The 16562-nt window shown below is 41.0% G+C and overlaps 1 protein-coding gene and 1 long non-coding RNA gene across 6 annotated transcripts in view; one reads left to right on the top strand and one right to left on the bottom strand.

Moving 5' to 3' along the window:
• Positions 1-3263: 3263 nt before the first annotated feature.
• Positions 3264-6684, bottom strand: LOC120502344. The gene is made up of 2 exons (XR_005627516.1): positions 6394-6684; positions 3264-3548 (listed from the first exon to the last, which is right to left on the bottom strand). It is a non-coding gene; the product is annotated as an uncharacterized LOC120502344 (long non-coding RNA).
• Positions 6685-9064: 2380 nt separating this feature from the next.
• The window catches only part of ZMYND11 (zinc finger MYND-type containing 11), a 105486-nt gene continuing 97988 nt past the window's right edge, over positions 9065-16562 (top strand). For 2 of the 5 annotated variants that reach the window (XM_039713841.1, XM_039713818.1), the window contains exon 1: positions 9065-9276. The gene's annotated coding sequence lies outside the window, so the exon portion shown is untranslated. Of the gene's footprint in view, positions 9277-9734; positions 9870-16562 lie in introns of those variants that run through there. The other 3 variants (XM_039713850.1, XM_039713832.1, XM_039713823.1) reach the window with 2 other exon arrangements.

Here is a 16562-nt window from a genome sequence, read left to right as displayed (position 1 = left end):
TTCAACTAATTATCCAACATGCTACTGGTTCCTTTCAGAGTCACTAAACTACACATCTTACATTCAACTCTGGTCTTTATTCTTTGTTTGTCTAAGGAAGAACAATCTCTTTATTTTTTATTTTAAAGAAGAGGCCATCTGTGAGAAAGCTTGGAGACATCTCTTTGTTAACACTTTTAACAATGAGCTTGCAAATTTTAAAGACTTTTTTATATTTTTCAGTATCATATTTGAACAGGTATTCCTAGAAAAAGATGGTACAATTATATATGAGTTCAGGTTTGACTTAAACACTCACAGGAAAGTTCTGCTACAACTCAAGAACAGAATTTTGTCAGTCTTCATTGTGCCATGTAAATCTAATAACTGAGGCAAAAAATAATCAAGACTCCAGTCCTCCGAAGGAATGCCTCCTTAGTTTCCATGAAGACATTCCAACAAAACTGCTGCTACAACTCAAGAACAGAATTTTGTCAGTCTTCATTGTGCCATGTAAATCTAATAACTGAGGCAAATGAAGACATGAAGACATTCCAACAAAACAAAACTACCACTATTACTTCATGGGAAGTTAATTCCTTACAAATAGTTCATACCTCCCCACGCCCCCTCAGCCTGGCAGTTCCATGGCACTGAATGAAAACACTTGTAAATAACACAGTTTAAAAATTCAGTTAGTGCTCTGTGAGGGTTTTGTAGTTTATCATTTTTTCCCTATGGACATCATGTTTTAATATAGTGTGCATTAGTCTGTTCTATATTTTCTAACATTGGGGACCTGAACAACTTCACTGTGGTAATGAAAAGGCAAGAGGAGTTCACTGCGAGCACCAGTGTCACCTGTCATCTAGGTGCCCTTACTAACCAGTAAAACATAAAAGAGGATACAAATTTGGAACACTTCACGCCAGGATTCCCAAACACTAACGTGACCAACAACCATACTGCTACCACAGGGAGATTTGGAGTTCATTCCTAGTCACTAAATTCCTAGGAGAAAGATTTTATTCTTATAGTCCTTGCTTGAACATATTGTTCATACACACTGGACAGTGCTTACAACTTCACAAAAAGGATTTGTCTCTTCAGGAATCCCTACATGCACATAAAATATTTTGAGACGGTTCAGCCCAAATCTTCAGTCTTTTTAAAAAAAATATTTGTGTTTTAGTTTTGAGTTCATTCCTTTTTTTGCCTTTCCTAATATTTTGATCACCTGAGAGTAATCATGAGTCCTGTGATTCCAAGAAGACACATATTATCTTCCTTATTCCCCATATGCATGGTGTACTACGTTCTCATATGCTCACAGCTCAGCAGCTGAAAGCAAATATAACTTTTTAAGTGGTCACCTTCCTTGCAAATGAATTGATACAGTATTTCATTTAAAACCTATGCAAAATTTTCTTACAGACAAAAATTAGTGCAGGGTAAGAATTCAAACATGGACTTTTGTGTGAATTGATTTGTCCTGTTTTTATATCATCAAGCACTATGAGTTTTAACTCCAAAATGCAGTACACAAAGTAAGAGGATGGGGGGAACTCTGCCCCCTTTTCAAATGAGAATCCATCTGGAAATTGAATCCCTTTTCCAATAATAGTATTATAAGAAATTATTACAATGCTTTCCTGCTTGATTTTTATTACAGCATGCCCTTTGAAATTTTTTTGTAAATTCCTTGCAGCTTCCTGAGTTTTTAACAGCAGAAACCTGTGTTGTTCTCTACTATATGCACACCTGCCAGTTTGCAGCTTTTCTGAATAGTATCAGAAAAATAGTTTTAAATATAAAAGTAATTATGTAACATCAGTTCTGTTGATTCATTTTCTAAGTACAATTCTTTCGATTTTTGGTATTTCACAAAATTTCTGCTTATTTCACCCACAGATTCCAGTACGAACACTATGCTTTATTTTTCTTTTAAAAATCACACAGAAATTGCTTGAATTCTAAAATTCTAGCCACACATCGCATTTACCTTGATCTTATGTAATGCATAAGCAACTATATGCAGTGGGATTTTTTCTTCCTAAAAATAGAAAAGAAAATAAATACAACTCATATTGAATTGGCACTTAGGCAGGATTCCCTAGATCTCTGGAGAGTTACAGGAGAAAGAAGGAAAACCATGTCTGTATGTCTGTCCCAACACCTTGAAATTGTGCTAAACCATTGAAAAGCAACAGCATTTCCAAAGTGAATGCAATGTAGTTGTCACCCAGAAGGGAAAACATTCACATAAATTACTGAGATGAAAGGTAGCATGACCTATAGTTAAGAACTGAAACATGGGGATGATAAATCTTTCCTTTTATGTTAAAAAATGAACAAAATTAGAACTAGTCCAGCACTAAGAAGAGGCTATAAAGCATGCAAATACTAGAAATAAAATATGTGGATTTATATCTCAATGTTAAAAAATTTATCATTGCAGAGTATTGGACAGAAAATATATTACCAAGATTGCTCTGAGTGACACACATGTACAGGATGTCAAAATCTGATTCCCTTTGGTTTTTTTTATTCAGGATCAAGGAAATAAGGTGAACTTTTTAAATTCAGCAGTGCAGCATATTTAGTTACTATTTCAATGGTAACTGTAATTAGTTACCCTTATTAGGGTACCCTGTAATTAGCTACTAGCTAACCATAGCTTTTGATTAGTATGCCTGGTAAATTTACAAGATATTTCAAACTCCCACATTATTCTTACTAAAGTTAACAGGGTGTTAATAATTTTTTGTTTTTTAATGAGAAATCTTTAAGTGATTACATTGCCATATGCTGAACATAATGCAGCTATTAACTAAGATAAATAGGTAAATAGATAAATATGTAAATTAAATCTATTACTTGTGAATTATACATAATACATATTTTACATGACATGTAAGATCAAGTAATACACAATCTGTTTTTCCCAGTACTCTTTTCAACTGCAATAATTTCAATCAGTCTCACTGTGTAAGTTCCCCTTTGCTTAACTTGTCATGACATTCTCTTCCAATTTCATCATTGTAAGAAGGTTGGTAGTGAAAGGACAATTAGACTTGAATATTACAATTGATTTTAAGCATGTGATTCTTTACAGAATGCAACAAAAATTATTTTTTGGTATCTATTATCTATTTATATCTAAACTATTCTACCTATCTATTTATATCTAAACTATTATATCTTATCCAACATATCATCTTTAACTTTGGATAATATAAAAGCTTTCAAATAAGGTGTCTGAAATATAGTATGACAGATGTGGATTTTTTTTTTTTGTTCCTATTAGCTTTCATCTTGAGCATAATGGTTCAAAACTGACACAAATGTTGCTATTAATTAAGCCCATCCTTGTACAGCCAATCAGTGATACCACCAAGAGGTGTAGTCAAGCTGCAGATGATATCGGGACACATCAAAGCTCCAAGCACAGGAAGATGGCTTCATGCCAGGCCAGCTTCAGTCTGGTAAGGATCTTCAGCTCAGGCAATGTGTTTGATGCAAGAACTCTGCTCCAGAAACAATCCTGCCTCTTTTGTGTAGCATCACAACTGCAAAAATAAACAGAGTGAGACTGGAGCTAATGCTATGCAAAAGAGTGTATTCCTGGAAACTGGAGCTTGGGAAAAAGCAGAGCCACAATTGGTAATCAAATAGCTTCAGTTAAGTACTAATGATAACACGTTCTTTCTTTCAGAAACACCTGGATGCCTCTGCTCCATACAGGGACAGAAGTCTGCACGCTGGAAGGGCTTGTTAAGCCCAGAGAAGTGCCTCATGAACGCACGGAACCAGCCCAGTTCCAGCACTACCTTGGAGCTTACAAGCCACGTTTGAACATGGAAGGCTTTGACAAAGGGCAGAGACTGAGTATTTCTGCACTAATTAGCAAAAAGGCAGTGCTGGACCAAAACAGGTTAAACCTGGCTTGTCACAAGCTAACTTGTTTTTAAAGGCACTTGAACATCTTTGCATGCTTCTAATACATGCACCTCCCTTATTCATGCATGTCCCCTGCCTTGGAAGGATAGACTCCCATTACTGTAAACATAGGATTTTTCTCTTATTATTTTCTATGCTGGCATTTAATATGATGTGCAGCGTAATTATTATTATTTCCCCAAAATTATGGCATTCATTGTGTATTTATTGTATATAAAAGTTCTAGTTCTGTAGCTATTTAATAACAAAAGGTACTACTTGTTTCCTCATAGTTCCACCAGGTTTTCTGGTAAATGATGTTTCTCCAGTCACAGAATCCTCATAAAATAAAAATAGATGCTATTTCAGTCTAAAATCAAATGTAAGTTTTGAGCATTGTTCTATATAGATATAAATTATTTCCTATATTATACCAACACAGACCTATGTGAGATAAATCTGATGTACATTTGAAAACTAGCATTAAAGGGTTTTTTCCAGAAAGTATACAACTGGTACAAATTCTTGCTCTGTTGTTTAGAATTAGTTAAAAAATATGGAGCTACGTTTCCTTTGGCAGACTCTGTGCTGAATCAGGCATACACTTTTCATGAACCATAATGCTGGTGGTAAACACATGTCATGTCATATGTCATAAACATATGTCAGTTTACTCACAGGTAAACTTTTTAGGATAAACCTCTATTCCCAGTTGTGCATGAAAATGTAAAGAGACAACACACTGAATTAAAAAAGGTGCATTTTTGTATCTTAGTCTACATCTATACTTGCTAGACTTAGCTCTGAGTGGATTTTTTTTATTACCAGCTATATCCACAAGGAACTCACACACACGAGTACTGGCCATAGGGTATCAGATCAAAGATCCACCTCCCCACAACGTACTGTTTTCCACAAACACCCCAGAATGTCTTTAGAAATTCTGCCTGTACAAGCTCCTCTGAGCACTGTGGGTAGCCTGCACTGCACAGCCAGGTGTGCATGGCTAGGGACACAGCAAGGAGAGGGAAGCTGAAATGGAAGGAAGGATCCTGGCTGCTGTAGGGTCTATTTCAATTCTCATCATGTCATTTGCAATGACAGCACCTCTGGGTAACTTGAACTCATTCCCTAGACAGCTTCATGGAGCAGCAGAAATTGGGGGTTCTCTCCTCTGTGTCCCACTCTTGAGCCTGGTATTTTCTTTACAATGCCTGGGGAAAAAAGGAAGAGCATAACCTTCTCCTTACGACTCTCCCATCCTCCAACTGTTTTCAGCTCCATGGATTTCCTGAGCTTGTTGTTGTTATTAAGTCTTTGTTCCCTTCCCCCAGCTTCCTAAATTAAATGCCTTGCTGAGATTTTTACTGCAAAGAAAACTGTGTTGCTAAACTTCATTCTGATGAAAAATTTACACTAATTTTCTGCATTAATACTTCTGTGATCACAACACAGCAGACCTGCCTCCCAGAAAACACGTTCAAATCATTTTTGTTTCAGTGCAGCTGGGAGTGGAGTACACAGTGAAGTGGGTTGGCATCACCAGCAAGACAGCTATCTTACAAAGCCAGATAAAGACTTGAGCTTACAGTGGGTGGGTTTGGTTCAGCCAGAAAGATGGTAAAAAGTCCTGGAGAAGGCAGGGATGTGCATTCATTAGCCTAGCACAAGTGCTGAGATGGAGAGGACACAACACTCCCCGTTCTCCTAAGGGCAGCATTCAATGGATGATTTCATTATACCAAGCCCAGTACCTGGAACCCACCAGCACTGATGTACTTCACCTACAGGTTTGATGGCTGTACCACTGAAGTGAGAGAATGGCAGCAGATCGTGGCAAGAATAAAAAGCCATATACACACGGGATTGTGTTCTCCAGTATTAGAACTGAAAATAGAATGATCTTTTGAAAAGGAGGATGGGAAGAGCAGCATTTAAAAGGAACATGAGGCATATATACCAGTCTGCTTGGACACTAGGCAGTGTTGTTCTTTTCATGCCTGGAAAATGTAGAGGACACACCTGGGGGAACATGTAACAGCAGGACAGAGGGTATTCATGTCCCAGCCTCCAACTGTGATCAGCTCCGGGATTTCCCAAGTCATGGTTTGTGTGTCTACAACCTGTAAAGGACTTCCTGCCCATGAACCTGCCTGGCATCCCCTTTAACTCATGGCAGTAGATTACATTCTTGATCTGGATGATGCTAATTCTGTGCTTCTTGTTTATTCAGCTTCTTCTCCCTCCTCCAAGTCCCTTTCCAAGGGAAGAGGTGCCTACAAATCTCCTGTTTACACACCGGTGCAGCACTGCCGGCAAAAGCACAGAGCTCAAATGCAGACCGACGTATTCCTATGGCAAGTACTTTCTACTCGGAAGGAAGTAACTTTATCATGTTCTCTTTCTAACACTGACGCAGTGGTGCGTTTTCTCTCCCCGCAACCACGTAAGCAAGCAGGCGTCTCGAACCCCCACCATAAACCTTTCGGAGCGGCAAATCCTTTCCCCAGGCGAGCCACTGCAGCCCGGGAGGTGCCGGTCCTGCCCCGGAGCCGCGGCTGCGGCTCGCCCTTGCCCGGGCCCTTCCCGGCCGGGCGGGAGGAAGCGCGGCCCTGCGGCCTCGCACCGCCCCCCGCCCCGGGGAGGGGGGCTGCCGGCGGCCCCGAGCCCGCTTCTTGTTGGAACAAACATTTCCCCGTGCCGACGAGGAAACCCGCCGCGGCCGGGGCTGGGGGAGGGGGATTTCCTTCCCATTGTCTGCCGGGCTCGGCGCTCCCGGCCCCCGCTCCAGTGAAAGTGAATGGCCGGGAGGGAGCCGCCGCAGGGCTCCGGTTAGACACCCAGCTGCTGAGGGTAAACGCGGGAGCCGGGCTTCAAAGCTCTGCACTGACGAGCATTAAAAAGTCTTCACAAAACACATAAAAATAAGTCAAAACCAGACAAAAATGCTTCCTTTTATTCCTTCAATGTGCACCCTAAAGGCTATATAATGCAAACAGCCGCTCAGGGAGCCTAATGAGGATATCAAAACACCCCAAAAGCAGGCCCATGAACACCCATCTATAAGCTCTATGCCTGTCTTTGTACACTGGATCTAATTCATTGCCCTCCAGCTCAGAGAAGGTAACGTGGCTATGGTTGCAGACACTCCCTACATGTTTGCTTTAGGATACTTTGTTCTTTCTAAAATCAAATATTTGTGTCCTGAAACAAATATTTGGAGGTGGTCCAGACTAGCCTTTATAAATATGTTAAGTACAGGAGACTGCTGGCAAGTGGTAGACTCCAGGTAAAAAACCTGTACAGTAGGCAAGCCGTAAGGCTTCCACCCTCCATGTGCTTTCATGGTGGTGAAACTGTGGCCTAAGTATTTATTTGACAGCTCTCTATGGGTCCTGTGAGAGATAAGAGGCTAAAACCTCTTTATACTGAAGATAGCTGAACTTCTGCCTTAAATAAATATTTACATAGGTAAGGAGAAGGCACTGCGACAGAGCAATAAATCTTTCACTAGAGAAGCTAAGACTGGCTTTGGAGCTTTGTTTTGGAGTTATGGCAAATCCCCCCAGCCAACCCAGGTTTGGGGTGAAGAAGTAAAAATGGTTATGTGACTGCTGGCTATGTTTGTCCTCTGATTCTGGATGCAAAAATCAGTGCACCTTAACCATGTCAGCTTGAGCAGAGCTGTTGGCTTGACTGCATGGTAGAAACAGCAGAAACTGTAATGACCCCATATTCTTCTTTCCCCCCCTGTAGATAAATATAGCCCAGATGCAATTTGAACAGAGAAGGTTTCAAAGAAAGCTAGGACAGGCAAGCCACTAATATCCCATGGAAACTTGGCACATATTTCTATCAAACTTCTTTTGAAAATTACATGCCTTAATGAAATCACAGCCAAACATCACAAATACATGCTTAACATAAGGTAATTTATAATTATACTGATGGTAAATTCCTTTTTATGTAAAAAAAAAACCTAGTAAATTTCATTTGCTTTTTATTAATACAAGCAATATAATGCAGTTAATAAATTATAGTGCTACTATTGGGTATCTGCCCAATGCCTCAAGCACTCTTTGAGAGCAGATTACCAGCACTTTGTTTCCTATCTATTTATTTTAGATAATGTAAAATATTCTTTCATATTTAAATGCATAATAGAAGTAAGACTTTATCACAGCTGTGCAACTAACCATTATTTGCATTTTATTTTAGAAGTGGATGTAATGTCCTGATGCAGCAGTCTCAAAGAAACTGGGTTTAAACACTACTAGAAATCTTATTTACTGGACATGCTGGAGAAACTTCCACTTTTCAGTGTGCAAACTGTTAATTTTTTACCGACCAGGCACAATGGATGCTTCTTTTTCAACATTAGCACTACCATTTCCTTCTACTATTTCAGTAATATTAATGACTACTCATGTGATTAAATTTTTTACATGCATAAGTGTTTATAGAACTAAGCTTACAGTTTATTTTGATTAAAGTAAAATTCTAGTCAAGTTAATTAATTGTGAAGTGTTACTTACCCATTTAATAATTCCTGAAGAATTTCAGAAACTTTAGGATATATTTCCATAGACATTTATTAATATTTATCTCACAGTCCATTTAAAAAATAGAAAATTTATGTTTTCTTGCTACTTACATACATACATATGTACATCTATATATATGTTCCTATCAAGTTATGTATTTTGTATTAATATGTATTTCCTTCCCCTGTAGTGCAAGTGTGGCTAACAGTTGGACTCAGTGATCAAAAGGTCTCTTCCAATTTAAATGATTCTTCTGTGATCTGCAGCTGAGGATGTATTGACAGCTCTGAGACAGACCGCTGATTCTCTGTGTTTTACTTTCTGTTGCTCAAGGTGAGAGTCTACTTTCAAAAACGTTATCTGTCATTTCTCCAAGTCACACTTCATGACAGGAGAAATTTTCATGTATCAAGGCCGAATAAGCACCATATTTTCCCTCTGCAACAAGAGAGGGTCCAGACCTAAGAGTATGACAAAATACATACATAATAAATAGTTAAAGATCCGTTTCAGATGTATTATTAAAAAAAAAATAATAAAAGAAACAAACAGCAACTCCAGCAGAGACCACTAGAGTTCTCCTTCTCCCAAATATCCCTAGCACCATCCTAAACCCTGTTTACCCCAGAAACCTGAACTGTGGACAGACAGAAGAGGAGAGAGAGAGAGAGAGAAAATTCAGACACAATAAAACTCTGAGGGGAAAAATATGTGGAAGGAGGAGGCAGCAGCGGCCTGGGGAAGGGATTGAAAAGTTTCCCCTGGCTTAACTTCTCCCCCCCTGCAGCAGCAGAAGCAGCGCCAGCAGCACAAGGTGAGAGAGACTTTTAAGTCTGGGGAGGAGGGGTGTGTGTGCGGGAGGGGGGGGTGAATTTACAGCCCTGTGGATATTTCTGTGTCTGCCTCCCTGGCTTTGGGGTGCGAGAGACGCCGTGTCTCATGCTGGGTGGATTTTTTTTTTTTTTTAATATGATGGAGGATTATAAACATGGCGCCTTAAAAAAACTACAAAATCATGTACACACTGTTCCAAGGAGATGGGGGAGAGGGGACAGGGGAAGGGCTGGGCACCAGGGGAGGGGGCAATCCTTCCCCGCGGGGTGCCGTATGAGGAGGGGGGAGCAATTATACTTAATAATAAAATGTGTGGGGCTGCGGGGGGGAGATGGAAGGCGGGATTTTTTTATTATTATTATTATTTCATTTTTCGGAGTGGGCAGGATTATCTGGCAGCCCGCTTGGAAACCGAGGAGGAGAAGGGGACGGCGGCGGAGCGCGTGTGATTATTAACGGCGATTATTTTTGTCCCCACACCTTCCCCGGTCGAATTTCGGCAGGGAGGCGGCGGCGGGTCCCCCGCGCCCCCGTGCCGAGTTGCAGCCAGCCCCGGGGCCGGGGCGGGAGGAGGTGGGGTGGGGAGAGGGGCGCTCCCCGGAGAATCGCCGCTTCCAGCGCTCCGCGCGGGCCTGCAGGGCGCGGGGGAGCCGGGGACTCGCGTGAGAGGCGAGGCCGGGCAGGGTGTGGTGCAGCCCGGCCTCAGCCCCGTCACCCCCCGGCCCCGCTCTATCCCGCACGCGGGGCCACCGCTTTGCTCCCCACTCTCCCCCGCTTTCCTTTCGCTCACACACCCCCGCCGCCGCCGCATTTCCTCGCTGGGGAGGGGGATGCCTGCTTGGAGGACGGGTCTTGGCCCGAGTAATGGCAGCTGCTCGACAGCGCCGAGGCTCCACAGGAGAGAGACGGCGGGGCTCCCGCAGGCCGGGCGAGGGGCCATGGCTGTCGTGCCCGCGGGGGGCAGGGGAGGGGACGGGGAAATGGTGAACTCAGAGCCCCAGCCCTCCTCCGCCAGCGGCTGCGGGCGGTGCCACCCCCGCGGCCGGGACGGCCTCGCCGTCCGGCGGGGCACCGGGGGCACGGCATCGCCTTTCCCCCCCGGCACAGCCCCGGGGGCTTCCGCGCCTCTCCCGGGTGCTCTGGGGCAGGGCCCGGGGGGTAAAGAGGGCGATTTCTCCGCTCTGCCCCCCCGGCTCCCCGCGGCCTCCGGGGCAGCGCCGGGAAGGGCCCACCCGGGGCTGTGCCGGGCTCGGCGGTTCGGGGAACGCGAACTGGCGACGGGCTCGCTTTTGTTCGCGTTCTGGGGATCTTTGTGTGCGTGTGTGCACCCCCGGAGCCGTGTCTGCAGATAACTGCCCTCGGTGCAGTTTGTGGGGTGTTCGCCTTCTCCCCTCCCTCGGGGCTGCTCAGAGGCCTGTCTCCTTTTTTTTCGGGGAAAGGATGGAAGTGTAGGTGTGGGAGTGCCCGTGGTAAGGATGATGGGGAGCTTCCGTGCGCTTTCCTGACCTTCCGTGTCTTCCAGCCAACAGCCCCCCTATAAAATGCCGATGTTAAGGATTTGGGAAACTTTGTGTGTCTTTTGGGGCTTATCCGGAAACCAGCAGGCTTTGGGAATTTGTTTTTGGTCTTCTGTGAACTTTACAAATGCTAGAGATGGGGTGGTTTGAGAAGAGATAAAGGAGTGAAAAAAACCTTTAATTTGGTGCTGTTTGATTTTATAATTTAACCTGGAATTATCTGGCATGATCTCTGTATTGTTGGAATAATTCTATTTATTGTAGTTTTAAGAAGATCTTATTGCAGTACAAAAGAAAAAGAGTGGAAAATGCTTTCTTGTCCTACTTGACGCTGATATTTTTCCATTTCTCTTGCTTTTGTAGGAAATTGTTTAATTCTTTAGGGGTGAATGCTGAGGCAGGTGTGAGGAGGGGGAAAATGGGAGGGGAAATGCCAGTTTGTGGTTCAGGTTGCACTCCTTTGGGTTTGTCGAGTTCCTCATCCTTCAGTATGAAGGGCCTGGCATCTCTCCACTTTTTTTTTTTTTTAATTATCAACCACTCTTGAATGTGCTACAGAAAGTCTTTAGGGAAGTCAACTGTTTGCTGACTAATGTTTTATATAAAAGTGGAAGTGCCCACAAAATAATTTCCACTTTTATGGGATTTATGGCATTAATTAATTCCCACTGTGGATTTATGGCTTTAAAATGCCAGCTTTTCCATGCCTAAACAAACCCTCTGTACTTTGACAAGATAGTTGCATGGGGAAGGGAGGGAAGGGAATGGTTCATGGGTAAGTAGTTCCACAGAGAGCACTTTATCTTGCTGATGATGAGTTTGGTTTTAGTGAGTGGGGGGAAAAGTGTCTGTGTTGATGGTTCTGTTGGTTGTGCTATGGATGGTGGTCTCTGCAACTAATGCTTGGTATCGGGTTCAGTAGCAAAGGTCTGAGTGAGAAAAATGATCTTCCTCTCCACCTCATGAACTGGATAATGTGATGGAAATTGTCTTGTGTTGAAGTCAACTTTGTAAGGGGAGTTGGGAGTCTGTGGATGTTGGGAAGGGGACTTAAAACTTTGGTGATGTGCTAGAAGATACTCTTCAACAGTTTGAAGCTTTGTAGTAAAAATTTTACGGGTAGTTCACCTCTGAAGGTGTTGTTTGTTTTGTTTTTTAAATCTAAGCAAGTACTTTGCAACTATTAAATATAAATGTAAAAAAACCTAATTGAGTTTGCTCACCAGAAACCAAAATTCTTTATAGCTTGACGTAGTCCTCTGTAGTATGAGGCAGAGCGATGCTTCATAACTTTTCAGGGAAGAAGTGAGCACTACTGGAGTGTCAAGAATTTAATGACTGGAATTGCCGTGCACACGATGTGTGACTGGTGGTTCGTGTGCTGTGTGTCCTTACTGTTTGCGGGCAGTAGGAATTCTGTGGGATCTGCTGTTCAAGTGTCCTGGGTTTCCTTGCCTTGGAGCAGAGAGGAGAAGGGACTGTTCAGCATCACCTGAGGCTTCTGCAGCACTAGAGCCTGGGTCGTGCTTTTTGGCCTAAGGTCATCTCAGAAGCAAGTGAGACAGTGAAAAGCTGTGAAGTGTGCTTGGTATTTCTGCCTGCACATAAATAAAACATACTGGGTGCTGTTAGTGATGTGGTGCTCCCTGAGCAGATGGACCATAAATTTGGCCTCAAACTCACCTTGAAGTGGCTCAGGCTCCATCTACACTGTTGTGCATTTCTACCAGTGCACCACAGCTTGGGGACCACTGAACTCTGCCATCTGCAGTCGCTGGCTTAGAATAAAATACCTCAAGAGGAAATAGATAAAAGATAATATTGAAGATGTTTTCTCAATTTTAGGCATTTAAACGTCTCTGTAGATGCCTGCCTTATCTAGTTAGCTAGCAAATTGTTTCATTTCACACAGTTTGAGAATGAGGGGGAATTTTAGAATTGGGAGACATGTTTTGAAATTGAGGATCCAATTTCAGTCAGCTAAAGTTCACAAATTTTGGACATACCTGTAACTAATTTTCATAGGAACTGCCTTCCACAGTCTTTCAGAGCATTTATCTCTGGAAGTGTGTGAAGACTTCAGGCAGTGGGAATCAGTCCAGGCTAAAAGTTCTGAAAAAGGGACAAGGTGATGATGAAGATGTCTTCAGGAAATTTCTGATTTGCTTCTTAAATGACTTTTTAGCTAGATCCAGATTAGCATAAGTGTCAGTAAAAGATGTCTTTTACCCATGATGCAGGTTGTTACAAATGCTAACTAAAACTAAAACAAAATGAATCACTGCAAAGTATATGTGCCTCAATCCAGTGTTGAACTTGGTTCATAAAATGTGGAATTGTTTAAAATTACCGACAAAATGCACACAAGATTTTATTTTCCTGAATGAAGTAGAGTTTGGAGATTTTTTCAAAAGTTAGATCAGAATTGTTGGAGCAATTCTTTTTCTCATATTTATCCATAAAATATATAAATTTGCTTAAAACCCTGACCACTGATTTTATTAATTGCAGCAGTTTTCCTTCCATATAATAGAACTTTGTTTAGCCATCCTTCTTGCCCTGATTGTTCAGGAGGTTCATGTTCTTTATCTGCCGAGGGTTTTGTGCCTTGGTTTTTGTTGGGTTTGTTTGGTCTCAGGATGTGGTGAGCACTCCCACATTAAGTGTGTAGTACCTGGAGCATGGTGCCCTTGGTAGCTGGGCAGTGCAGCGTATGTCATCTTTTATATAGCTCATACATTTTAGGCTGTCAGTGTTGCTTGTGCTAAACATTGTGAACAAAGATTATTCTTGTCAGGTTCTGGATCATTTTTCATCAGTTGAATGTAAATTTAGCTCATAATTGGGTTATTGTTCTAAGGTTTAATCTTCTAGTGGCGAGAGTACAGCCTGCAAAGTAGGTAGTTTATAAGATGACGTAATGACTCCATTTTTCAGGAATTTCTTTATTTGTTACTGCTGTGAGCATATGAAATGCAAAATAAATGTGGAAACCTCCACAGACCCCTTCATTCCTGGGTGTAGTTGAGGTAACTGATGGACACAGAGTGGCTGTGTACAGCACAACGAACACTGTGGCCTCAAGCCTGCACAGGTGAGCTCCTGTGGCACATGAGGTTGTCTGGTTTCCAGGACCTCTCCACATGCAGCTCCCAGAAACACCAGGGCTGGATTGAGCCCACTTTTTTCACCACATTTTCAGTTGTAGTATTTAAACATAATTTTATCATCTCTTTAAACCAATGTCTGCCATCAAGTAATCTGAGAAAGCCTGAACTCTGTGTTTTGAGTTATTTTCTATCATGCCGTGAATATTGGATTATATAGGAGAAAAAAAGGGGTAAAGCTAGCATTTTGGTAAGATTACATTCATATTTATTTCTTCTCTCTTTAAACCAATGTCTGCCATCAAGTAATCTGAGAAAGCCTGAACTCTGTGTTTTGATTTATTTCTATCATGCCGTGAGTACTGGATTATATAGGAGAAAAAAAGGGGGTAAACCTAGCATTTTAGTAAGATTACATTCATACTTATTTCTTCTCTTTTTTTGCCCCGACCAGGATCTTTTAGTCCTGTGGGCAGGCTACAGCAGGCACAGTGGTGATACATACTGACATGTCCATGAACCCAGGTTAAAGCTCATGGTGTCTAATTTTAGCCAGCTTTGGTAATATCCCATCAGAGCTTGATCCTGTGGCTGTACCATGCAGATAAATCCAAAGTGTAGCTATTGAGAGTTTTGTGTACAAAAAGACTGGTTTTTATTTTCTTCCAGTCTCTCATTTTACACTTCACTAGAATGCTAAAGGTGTCTTTTATGAAAATACAAGAAATGAACTTTGAGTTTAAAGTATGTTATTGATAAAAAGGCAGTAGTATTTGTAATTTCAAAATTAGAAATGTATTAAAAATATAAATAAAATATAGTTTATTCGTGTACTTACTAACATTCAGGATATCTTTGCATGTAATTTTACACTGTATTTAGTTTTAAATTCCAGGATTAAATAATTGCAGAATAAAACATTGTGAATTCAGGATTATGAGTCTTCATACAACTCTTACTTATACTATCATATGAAACTAATTCTTAATAAACAATTTTAACACCAGGGACATTGAAATTTAAAGTACTAAAATCCACTTACTCATAAAAAAATTAATTTAAACATGCCAACAAAAATAGCAGTAATATCCCATTCACCGTTTTTGTGGAAATTTTATTTTTTGTATGCAAAAGAACTGGGCTCAGTGTCTTAATTAATTTTTTATCTATAATAGGATACTATTGATTTGACATAGTAGTTTTGAAGAAGAAGAGTTAAACGTATTCCTTCTTACCTCTCATTTTTCCAGTGTTTGTTACTAGGTTAAATATAAACCAGCTTGCATTATATTCAAATTGATGGTTTTAATGCAGCTGACTTAACAATGTTTTGGTTACAGAGCACAGGACTCTGCTAGTAGGTGTAATACTCCAAAGCAGTGTTTTGGCAAGTGGGTATTTGTACTTTGATCCCATGCACTTAGGGCATGGCATTGTTATCTGGTCTTTTAAAGAGAGCTGGATGGGAGTTGCGTGCTGTGACTCATGGGACATGGCACTTAGTTCACTAATTTTAGCAGAGCAATTCTTGTCTGTCAACCTTAGGTTTTATTTGAACCTTCTGGAAAAGCAATGAAGTGAAACAAAATGGAGTTGAGAGAAAATGATTAGCAGAATCCCAAAGTAGCTAGAAATAGTACACAGTGAAAAAGAAATTAAAAGTATGTAAGATATGTTTATTGCTCAACAAATCTTTAAGATCTGAGAGACTGATCAGAGAGCTTTATCTTTCTTAGCACGCTATCATTTTCTGTTAAGTCTCACACAACATTCATGTGTTCAGTAAGAGAGGATCTCACTCTACAGATACCTGTTTGCAATTACAGCTGCTTCTCAAGCCAGAAACCAAGCACTAGCCAAGTCTGCACTGGCTGCTTGTGCCTTATTACTATTTTCTTGGTGTCATTGCTAGTAAAAGAAAACTTCTAAAGAGGACAGAGTCTGTGCCTTGCATAACACTGCAGTGTGTGCATTCACATGCACAAATTAAAGTGGAAATTGTGCCTCAGAATGGAGCAGAGTTTCTCCAGTTTTCCTTCTGGTCAGTTGTTAATTTTGTGATCAGTGTCTTATGAGCTGTCATTGACTTCAGAGAAAAGCTGAAAACCAGAGTTTATGCACAATCTCCTTCCCCCAAGCAATTACTGGGATCCAGGTTCAAAATTGTACAAAATCAAAACAAAAGAATTGCTATTTCATAAAATGTAATCACAGGCCACACAGTCACTGATTGTTCACTGATGAAAATTGATATTCACTGCAGAAAATTCATTGTTACCCATAGATTAATATTAATATAATGATGGAGACCTTGATCATATAAGCACTTGTTTCCCACAGGCATGAAAATGCATAGGTCTTGGAGCATACTGATGAATAAGTTTAGTTCCACAAAATAGTTTTAAAAATTAAAACCTTACATATGACTCCAATATTCAAGGAAGAACACAGTCAAAATTAGTTGTGCCAATATAATTTTATGTAATACTCTATTCTTGATTCTTCTATGGAGTTGCATAGCAGTGTTACATGGGCATTTTTATGCCTTTTCAATATCCACAGTAGGACTTGGTTTTTTTGCACATGCTAAATTTTACATTAATGTTTGTTTCCATTGAAGTTAAGGCACTTTTCCTACATGT

The sequence above is a fragment of the Passer montanus genome, unplaced genomic scaffold, assembly GCF_014805655.1.
Source record: "Passer montanus isolate IOZ18808 unplaced genomic scaffold, ASM1480565v1 scaffold10, whole genome shotgun sequence".
NCBI classification, from domain to species: domain Eukaryota; kingdom Metazoa; phylum Chordata; class Aves; order Passeriformes; family Passeridae; genus Passer; species Passer montanus.
This window is presented reverse-complemented; position numbering and strand designations above follow the sequence as displayed.